This window comes from Quercus lobata, chromosome 5 (assembly GCF_001633185.2).
Source record: "Quercus lobata isolate SW786 chromosome 5, ValleyOak3.0 Primary Assembly, whole genome shotgun sequence".
NCBI classification, from domain to species: domain Eukaryota; kingdom Viridiplantae; phylum Streptophyta; class Magnoliopsida; order Fagales; family Fagaceae; genus Quercus; species Quercus lobata.
Genome location: NC_044908.1, coordinates 79,263,955 through 79,275,462, shown reverse-complemented (window position 1 = coordinate 79,275,462; position 11,508 = coordinate 79,263,955). Strand labels below are relative to the sequence as shown.

Here is an 11,508-nt window from a genome sequence, read left to right as displayed (position 1 = left end):
TAAGTAATAATTGGTATTCTTATTTCCACAAAGACTGTACATGTGGTTTATATCATGATGGTCCAATTGTAAATCAAATGTATGGTTCAACCTACTAACACAACTAACTACCCGATAAAAATTGGGGGGGAGTTAGTTGGGGCACAACCCATAATACCTAAGTGTGCTAACTAAGAGAGGATCTATGGGAAACCTAACCCCGCCCTCTAGAATCGCCATTAAGGGGAAAAAAACAATACCATGCCCTCTGTGGAGAGCAATTTTGCTCTCGTGGCAGTACACCACTTCCACATCATCGAGGATATCAAACTTTTGCCTAAATATGACTAAAGATGCTGCAGTATCCAGAAGAAAGGAAAAACCCATTTTAAAGTTTAATACTGAAGGAAGAAACTCGAAGAAAGAAGCTGAAGTAAGAGGGAGAGGGTAGAAAACTTACTTTGGACTCTAGGGAAGAAAGGGTCTCTGGACTGGTGAGTAAGCGCACAAATGAATGCTCGGCAGAGAGTAAGCTCAAGAAATAGGGAGTGAAAAAGTGAAAGAATGTTTTGTAATGAACTATTTATAGAAGCCAAAAGAGGAGAGAGAGACGTTTAATCAGCAATAAAAAGGCATGATTAACGAAAAACTCAACGAATGCCAATGACAACCGACACGCACGTCGCCTCGATTCACGAACTGTCAGGTAATAATGACAATTGAACCTAGCGCCCTGGAACAACACGTCTTTTGAGAGCATTAATGGGTTGTTGTAACAGCCCAAGTCTCTACCTGTTAAATCTCCTCAAACGAGAATGCCTTTTAAGTTCCTTGATTCTTCCCAGTAGCCGGGCATGAATCAAGGCGGGGCTAATGTATGGCACCAAGGTACCCAGATCCAATTGGGCCTTGGATTTAGAACTAGCAACATAGCCCATATCTCCAATCTCTTTCTACTCAACCCTTACAAACTACAAGCCCAAGTTTCATCACCTGACCATTGCTCGGCAAAAAGCTCCCGAGTAATAAAGAAAGACTAATGTCTGAACACACCATAGCATGCTTGGCAGTTCTCAGGAAACATCACTACTGAGCATTCCTACTTAAGTTGGAACTAAGTTCCAAGGTCACATTCGCCACATTCCACCTAGGGATGGCAATGGGGCGGGGCGGGGCCGAAGGATGGGGTCTTCGTCTCCGCCCTGCATGGTTTTGTCTTGCCCCATCCCGCCCCACCCTGCATGACGTGGAATACTTTCTCACCCCATCCCTGCCCCTTGGGGCCCCATGAAGCCCCTTCCCACCTTGTAAAACTTTACTTTTTGTTAATTTTTCCTACAAATAGTATAATTTTTTTAATGAAACCTATTTCATTAATAAAAATATACTTGAAATTACAACAAAATTTATTCCCAAATCAAATCAATTTTTAGAAAAAAATTGAATAATATATCTAAGTGTTTAACAAGACAATCATTAAAAAAAAATAAAAAATAAAAATCTCATAGTATAACACAACAAAATAAAGGCAGAGAATCACATTGGGTAGAATAAAATATGCTAATATTAATATGTTTGTTTAAATAGTAAGGTTTTAAGGTATGAAAATTTTACAATTATAACATTTAGTAACGTGGGGCGGGGCGGGGCGGGGACGGGGAGGGGAGGGGCGGGGTGGGTCTAAAAAGCCTAAACCCATCCCCGCCTCACCCCGTGGTGCGGGGGTAAAATCTTGCCCCATCCCCTCCCCATTGCCTTTGTGGGGCGGGGAAAACCTGCACGGGGCGAAGCGGGGAGGGGCGGATTAAGCGGGGCGGGGAAAAATTGTCATCCAATTTCCACCCCCACCTAACCACCCACTTACAACTGATGATATTGGACCCCCAATTGCACTAACTATGGTTGTAATCATGGTCTCTCCACTAATCCAGAGCTATAAATATAAGAAGATGGAAAGGAAAAAAGGTTGTTGAAAGGTTCACAAAAAATAGAGAGTAGAGAGAAACAATGATTCTGAAAGAGAGAGGAGTATTTACGTTGAGTCTCTGTTCTGAAAACGACTTAAAGTAGGAAATCCTAAGCCTACCTTACAAGTAAGTTGTGAGCCCAAGTGAGGTCAGACCCAGCAGTCTCACCTCCGGCACGCACAGTGCTAAATTTTAAATTTTTTAGCACCTTGCTATAGTAAGATGTTATTACTAACACCTTACTGTAGCAAGTTGCTACTCATTTTTTATTATTCTTTATTCCCCTTCTCTCTCTCCCCTCGATCTCACTCTTTGCTCTCTCTCAAAAATAATAAAAAATGATAAATAAATAATATTTCAATAAAGTGGTAAAGTGATGTATTAAATACTATAAAGATGATTTTTTAGATACTAAGGGTCCGTTTGGATACAGCTAAAAACTGAAAACTGAAACTGAAAACTGAAAAACACTGTAGCAAAATAATTTTTAAATGTGTGAATAGTATCGTGGGACCCATTTTTAATGAAAAAGTTGCTGAAAAGTGAAATTTGTGGGTCCGTGAACAGTACACGATGTGCTATGATTAACTGAAACAAATTGGAAAAGTCAAAATTTGCGGTTAGTGTTCAATGAACAGTACATGAACAGTAACCGCAGCACTCAAAAAGCTAAAAAAGCGTGGAAAAAAAAAAAAAAAAAAAAACAAACAAACAAACAAAACGCAAAGCAGACTTATCAGCCGAATCCAAACGCTCTCTAAGTGTTTGTTTGGATTCAGCGGCCACGTTTTGCGTTTAAGCATTTTGCACTTTTTTTTTTTTTTTTTAACCAACGCATCCCATGAAAAGTGCAAATAGGCAAATGAATAGTGATTTCATTAATGAACTATAACTAAAATATATATTTTTTTATTGTTTTCAGTTTTCAGCAAAATAAGTGGTATCTACTAAAATTTTTTAGACTCTTGATGAAAATGTTCTTAATAGGTGGAATAGTGGAAGAGGGTTAAAACTTAAAAGGCTGAACATTCTATTTTTATTGTTAGTCACCTGGGGCTCAAAAAAACAAAACAAAGAAAAAAAATTCAAATTTTAAAATAGAACAAACAAAAAGTTTTAAAATAGAGGACATAGCATTAGGGAGGCTGAAAAGTACATTACTTGTACAACACACAAATAAAAAAGTAAAGGCAGATTGGCAGGTCCAAAAACCCATCAGAAGAAAAGAAGAAAAAGAAGAAGAAGATTAAAAAAAAAAAAAAAAAAAAAAAAAAAAAAAAGAAGGGTCCGAAAACCACAAGAAGAAGAAGAAGAAGAAGGAGGAGGAGGAGGAGGAGGAGGAGGAGGAGGAGGTAGGATTTTTTATCTCCTTCTTGTTTAACACCTTACTACCACACCATTCCCAATATATATATATATATTTTTTTTTTCTTCTCTTCTGGTACCGTGGTCAAAAAAAGAAATGGGAAAAGGAGATTCACCGTTATTTAAAAAGTAAACGATTTCACATGAAAGTCAGGATTTTAGGTACTCAATGTGTGATTCTATGTAGGGGTGTGCGCGGTTCGGTAAGCTCGGTGTTTTGCCAAATTTATTATTGAACCGAAAGACATCGGTTTTCTTATAATTAGAATTGATGCATACTGCTTAAAGTCCATTTTCCGACATATTGCGGTGCGGTTTTTTGCAGTCGATTTAATCGGTTTGAAACTTTTTTTTTTTTTTTTTTTTTTTTTTTTTTTTTTTTTTTTTTTTTTTTTTTTTTCAGACAATACAAACACAAAAGTAAAAACTAAAAACATCACAAATAATTTTTCACAACAACCTGCCATACAAAAAAACATATTCCAACTCATACTTATACAAATTATACTTAATTACTCATTACTCAACATTACTCAATTAGGCAATCAGGACCAACAATAAAAAAGCCAATACAATAAGAAAACTTTAATAACTAAATAAAATAAATAAATAAACAAAAACATGAGTAAAAGGCCAAAGTAAGAGAGAGAAACGAAAAATGCTGAAAGCCTGAAAGGGTCAAATTGAAAAAGAAATATCACCCGGTGAAAAATGCCAAAAATGCCAGAAATATAACAGATGCCAAAAATCAAATTGCTAAAAAATGCCAAGAACAAAAAACGTTAGATAGATCATAGTTCACAGATGGACTTGGACAGTTGGACTCGAAGTGAGAGAGAGAATCTTTAAAACGACATGGTGAGAGATGGAGAGTGGAAGCATGGAGTTACCGGTGGAGTGGCTGGTGGCAGCGAGGCGGTCAACCGATGATTGGTGAGGCAATGAGAGAGAGACATGGCAGACAATGACTCAAGGAGAGTCATCACCCAGCAAAGCCCAGAGGCAAAAGAGAGACTAAGAGGGTTAAGGAGGAAGACTGAGAAAATAATGAATTTATACCTGGGAGTTAGGGCTAGGGTTGTGCACAAAACGTCGTCGTTTTTTTTTTTTTTTTTTTTTTTTTTTTTTTTTAACTAAGTGAAATGGCGTAGTTCCAATATATATATATATATATATATATATTAGATTTATCAGTCGGTTCAGTTTTTTGAATCGGTTTCAGACTTGCGTTCCGACTTCTGTACCGCACCGACGTCAAAACTAGGGTTCCCCTCCGTTCACTGGCCTTAGCTCCATCGGTCGGCTCCAGCGGCAGTGCGGTATTGTTAGTGCCGATCGGTTGGGTCGGTGCCGGTCGGTTTGTGCACACTCCTAATTTTAAGTTCAACTCATGTTGTCAATTATGTTATCCTGTTGAGTTTGACTGATCAATATAAGAAATTACAAAATCCATGTCTAATATAAAATTCATGCTTGAATGCCTCCGGTCCCTAGACGCAATACTGGTTGACTTGTGATGCTTGGCTTATTGAGTTGGAGCAAAATCCTTTTTGATAGGCTGCTTCTATGTTTGAAAAAAGAGAGGTGTGTAGTCCTAAAAGAAACAATTAGTCAGCGATAGGTATCAGAAAGAGAGAACTTCAGAATATTCTCTCTCTCTTTTCTTGTAAGAAGACTTCATGCCCCACCCCCCAAACCAACCACCCCCTCCCAAAAATAAAGGTTATTTCAAGTGAAAGACCACTGCACACAAACATGGACCCTGAAACCATGGTCATGCCATTGATTCTGATCGTGCTTTTCTTCCCATTTTGCACTTCCGTTGACACCTTAACACCAGATCAATCCATCAAGGATGGCCAGTCTTTGATTTCCAACAAAAATAATTTCGCCTTAGGCTTCTTTAGTCCCGGCAATTCTAGCTACCGTTATCTTGGTATTTGGTTTGTCAAAGTGCCAAATCTAACTATAGTGTGGGTGGCAAACAGGAATGATCCTATTATTGATTCCTCCGGTGTTCTCTCCATCAACCACCATGGAAACCTTGTCCTCCATGACAGTTCTAACCGTCTTCTTTGGTCTACAAATGTGTCTGTCCAGGGGACAACCTCTGTTGCACAGCTTCAAGATTCAGGAAATCTGGTATTGGTCCAAGACAATAACGAAAAGGTTATATGGCAAAGCTTTGATCATCCTACAGATACACTGCTTCCACGCATGAGGCTTGGGTTGAATCGGATAACTGGGTTAGACAGGTTCTTGACATCTTGGAAGTCACAAGATGACCCCGGAACTGGGGACTACTTTAATAAGATGAATCCTACTGGCTCTCCACAAATCGTATTGTATAAGGGTTCGACTTTATATTGGCGGTCAGGTCCATGGCCGTGGCCCACATCATCATCAGCAGCAACATCATCGAGTTTTAAGTATTATTTTGTTAACAACGAAGATGAGGTATCTTACGCCTACGTTTTCGATGACGCCTACATCATTTCTAGAATAGTGCTTCACAACTCTGGATTGCTCCAGCACCTTATGTGGAATGATGGTGATCTTCAATGGAAGGAATTCTGGTCACCACCTAAATACCGTTGTGACAACTATAGACACTGTGGTGCATATGGTAAGTGTGGTCCCGAGTCTGCTGACAGGTTTAATAAGTTTGAGTGTACGTGTCTGCCAGGGTATGAACCCAAGTCTCCAAAGAATTGGTATCACAGAGATGGTTCTGGGGGGTGTGTGAGGAAGCAGTTGGGGTTGTCGATGTGTGGGAATGGAGAAGCGTTTGTGAAGGTGGAGCTTTTGAAGGGTCCTGATTCATATAATGCAGTTTGGATGGACATGAGTATGAGTAGCTCAGAGTGCGAGCAGGCATGCTTGAGAAATTGCTCTTGCACCGCTTTTGTAAGCATGAATGATATTGATAGGAAGGGGACCAGTTGTTTGGCATGGTATGGTGAATTGATTGACGTTTCGGAGAATTCATATGAAAGGTGGGATCTAAACGTACGTGTAGATGCAACTGAGTTAGGTGGCCTTCTCCACTTGCTTGCATTTTTTGTAAATTTTCATTTCTGCCTATTTCACCTTACAAATCGTGGACTGATTTTATTTATTTATTTATTTTTTTGTCCTTCAGCTGCTTACACAAGGAAGTCCAATGGTTTTCTTGGCCACAAGAGGAAGCTGGCTATTACAATAATTTCTGTTATGGTGACATTGTTTCTGGTATGCTTGATAGGCTATATATGCCTAATGAAGAAGAGGAAAACATCCCCCTCCAAAAAAAAAAAAGATGAGGAAAACAAAAGGTAACAACATCACTTCCATTGTATTGTTCACACAAACACAGAGGAATATATATATATCAAGAGTCATTTTAGTAGACCACTTGAGCTATATAAATGCTTAATTGCAAAATTATAGTCAGCAATGTCTATCAATATGTTTTAGGATAGTGAAGAGAAAATTGCACCATCAGTCATTATATTTTAACGGTACCATGGGCTATTTGGAGGGAAATGAGCTGGAGGAGAGTAGACATCCAGATTTATTCATCTTTGATCTAAGCTGCATAGTTGCTGCCACTGACAATTTCTCTCCAATCAACAAACTGGGACAAGGTGGCTTCGGTTCTGTTTTTAAGGTAAACTTAAAATTCATAATGGCATTGCTGAATGTTGATATCTTGCATATTTTCCTTTCTTTTTCAATTTCCATTATTGTATGAGTGTGAATGCAGGAAAATGATTTACATAAGCTAAGACATAAGTTATTGAAGGATCAGATTGTGGCATTGAACTCAACTGCTTTGATGTAATTTTTTTGACTAAGCTTAATTTTGGATCATGGATTTAGGGTCAATTATCTAATGGACAACAAGTAGCTGTAAAAAGGCTATCCAACAGTTCAGGACAAGGAATAGATGAATTCAAAAATGAAGTTATGTTAATTGCGAAACTCCAACATAGGAATCTTGTCAAGCTTTTTGGTTGTTGCATTCAAGGGGAAGAAAAGATTTTGATTTATGAGTACATGCCCAACAAAAGCTTGGACTTCTTCATTTTTAGTATGTCTTTTTTCTATAAATCTATTGCATTCATTTGTTTTATTTTCTTTTATTATATATATTCAAAGCATATATTTGGACTACATAAAATCAAATATTTTTACACTACATAATCACATTGAGTATTTTGGAGTTAAATTTTATTGTAGACCATACAAGAAGTTCATTGCTTAATTGGGGGAAACGCCTTGAAATCATTATTGGGATCACTGGTGGGATTTTGTATCTTCATCAAGACTCAAGATTAAGAATTATTCATAGGGATCTTAAAACTAGCAATGTTCTCCTAGATGGTGAGATGAATCCTAAAATTTCGGATTTTGGGATAGCTCGTATATTCAATGGAGACCAGTTTCAAGACAAGACAACTAGAATTATTGGAACATAGTAAGTACACGTGCACACAAAGCCTTGCACACTTTCCACACATATAGAAAATGAAGGCCTATGTGAACTTTAACTTTATTTTTAATACTATTCACATGCAGTGGTTATATGTCACCAGAGTATGCAATATTTGATTTTCAACAAAATCAGATGTCTTTAGTTTTGGTGTCATATTGTTGGAGATCATTAGTGGCAAGAAGAATAATAGTTCTTATCAAACACACCCTTCTCTAACTTTGATAGGGCATGTAAGTAACAAAAAAATAACCGTCTTTTCCATTTGCATTTATAATACAACTCCTTTTGGATAATGCTATAAACCATACAGGTTTGGGAACTTTGGAGACAAGATAGAGCCTTGGATATAGTTGATTCATCAATTACTGAGTCATTTGTTTCTCATGAGGTCTTGAGATGCATTCAAATTGGGCTCTTATGTGTGCAAGAAGATGCAACAGATCGACCAACAATGTTGGCAATTCTTCTCATGCTAAGTTGTGAAACAACTCTTCCTTCTCCGAAGCAACCTGCTTTCGTGTTTAGAAGACCTACCAATGATTTGGGATCAGTCAAAGGAGAGGGGTTTTATTCTATAAATGACGTGACAATAACTATGTTTGAAGCTCGGTAAAAGGTAAAGATTGCATCTAAATTGCTTCTATAAGGATTTATGGGAACAATTAACATTTTACTCTGTTTATAAGAACAAATATACTTCTTATTCTTTTTTTCTTCTTTCTTTCCTATTGTACCAGGTCCAAATGTAAAATATAAGTGTTAGTGAATACAGCCTACTTCAGTGGACTGTACTTTCCCCTAAACTTTGAAGATATATAATTGCAACGCAAGCCTCATATGCTAATAAGTAATAATTGAAACATAATAGAGAATGATGTAACCTACAGACAATTTCCTGTGCTCCAAGCATAAGAACTTTTAGGAAAGCTAAAAGGCAAACATGCCGTCTGTGTTTGCTGTTTATTCTCACTTATTAGTAGCTCATTTAATCTAATCACCTGAAACCCTTGGATATTTTGATTTTGTAATGTATGTCAAGTCCAGGTTTCATAGGCCTAAGATGCATCTCAAAAGAAGGCAGTTCTTTATGAGTAATCCATAATTTTGACATCCATTCAATCGATTGAAAGATGATGTTTGAGGGATGTTGACTTTGATAGTGGCTCGATGCATTGAAAATTGTGAAACCAAAATCTAATTTTGTTAATTAAGTCGTTTGCTGCCTTGTTTTTCAGTCCCTACATGACATCATATAAAAGGCTTATTATAGCATGACTTCAACAAGAGGTTTAGAGAGAGAGAAATCCTAAACATCATTTTGATCAACCTATGATTCAAAAGTCTTTATTCAACAATGGAGTTGATATTTTTGGTGATCAAGAGCTAAAGTCACAGAGTCTATTATCTCAATACGTTGTAGCAGAGAACAAATTTTTATGGTGGTCCTTGGAGTCGTTTAGAGGGTCTAATTGTGATTACAGATGCAGATCGTGAGAGAAGGGAGAGAAGGGATTCATAAGGAAGAATCCAAACGGTTTGAAACTGGGGTGGGGTCATGAGAAATGAGAGAGAAGGAATTCATAAATTGGTTTTGGGGTGGCTTGTTTGTCTGCTGCAAAATTATGTTTGCAGTCTTGGAAGTGGAGGAGGCAATGGCAGCGGCGGGTCTGCCATGGGAAGTTGCTAGTGGTCTTGTGGGTTTATATGTCAATTATGAAATCTGGTCACTTGTGATCAATTAATGAACCTCAAGTGTTTGACAATGTCCTTTTAAATACTATATGACAGTATATGGTTGAATTGCTATTCATCTTTAATGGCTTAATGCACATACTTCACAAAGGGTATGTCTAATTTTAGATAAGTATTATGCTTCTCACATTTGGTCAAACAGAAATTTTAATTTAACAATTTATTTATTTATTCACAAAATCTGATTCCCTTATTATAATATGAAGGATTTTAGTGTCCTACTTGAAAGTTCAGTTTTGATTATCTTTACAAAGTATTCAATAGCTACCTAATGATGAAAATTTGTGATCTTTGCTGAGATTTGCTGATGCAGAGATTATGACAGAGAAGAAACTAAGCAAAGAAGAAAATTGAACAGAAACTATGAAATCTTAACTAACTTTGAGACTAACTCTGGCAAATTGAACTGAGTCATAACAGTTTTTTTAACGAACTCACTATAATGGCTACATAAGATGACACTGTTTGGTGCTTTATATTTAAAAAGCTTTGTTAAAACATCATTGTTTGTACCAGTAGTAATATCATGAGGACAGGTCTCTCTGTTTTAATGACGGCACATGAGGCCTAGTAAGAAATGTTACCGTTTGATTGATTGATTATTATTATTATTATTATTTTTATTATTATTATTAAACTAAAATGCAAGTTATATCTTTTAAGTATGACTGAATTTTTTTTTTTTGGAGGCATATGACTGAATTTTAGTCATCTAACTTTACTTTCATTTAATCGAATTCTCTAAATTTGAAATTTATTCAATGTAGACATTTTTTTTATAAAAAAATGTCATTAAATATACAATTCACTAATGGAAAACAATTGAAAAAAAAAATTATCACATAAAAAATTTATAAAATTAATAAATGATTTTATAAAATTTTTTCATATGAAAATAATATTTTTTTTTAGTCACAATTTTTTTTAATAAAATTGAAAAAAAAATACATGAATTGAATAAATCTAAAAATAAATAGACTTAATTGAACAAAGTAAACTTAAAAAACTGAAATACCAAATTTGGGTTCAATTAGCATTTTAGCCTTTTTATTTTATATATATTTTATTTTTTTATGTACATTCACAATTTTTTTTAATAAAATTGGAAAAAAAATACTTGAATTGAATAAATCTAAAAATAAATAGACTTAATTGAACAAAGTAAACTTAAAAAACTGAAATACCAAATTTGGGTTCAATTAGCATTTTAGCCTTTTTATTTTTTTATGTACATTTATTAAGTTGCTTCTGTTGGGCCTAAAACGATGTTGTCTTGGTCTTGTTTTTTGATTTTTTTTTAAAGAAACCAGACAAAACGTCTTGGTCTTCTTGTTTAACACCTTACTACCACACCATTCCTAAATGGGAAAGGGGGATTCACAGTTGGAGAAGAAACTATGCGGCCAAAGATATAAAATTCGGGGTTTAGGCCCAGTCCTTTTAGTCTTATCACTTGTGCTAAAGGGTGTGAAAGAGCTTGCTGATGCTGTCAAAGAATTCCTTAGGGTCCTACGGGCTAAGGAATTCTATGGCTACCTAATCACACTATTCTTTAATTCATATTTCTGACTAAATTTTAAAATTTATGACCCGTATGGCTTTTCCCTATTTGTCATATTTTAAATTCCTTCAAGACATGGGTTTCAATCTTTTCTTTTTGAATAAAAGCAAAGCATTTAGTGGATTACATATCAATATATTACTAAAAGTTGAAGCGTGGTATTTATAGCTGCTGAGCTCCTATTGCGCCACCTCATCACCACGTCATTCGCTACATAATTAATATTTATTCCTATTTTTTTTACAAATATATATATATATATATATATATAGATTATTGACTTTACATATTCATCTTTGTCAGTTTTAACATCTATATATAATTAATATTTATTCCTATTTTTTTTTTACAAATATATATATATATATATATATATAGATTATTGACTTTACATATTCATCTTTGTC

At 35.6% G+C, this 11,508-nt stretch overlaps 1 pseudogene; it reads left to right on the top strand.

The window, feature by feature from the left end:
- Nucleotides 1–5,043: 5,043 nt before the first annotated feature.
- Nucleotides 5,044–9,997, top strand: LOC115991698 (annotated as a pseudogene).
- The last annotated feature ends 1,511 nt before the right edge of the window (nt 9,998–11,508 follow it).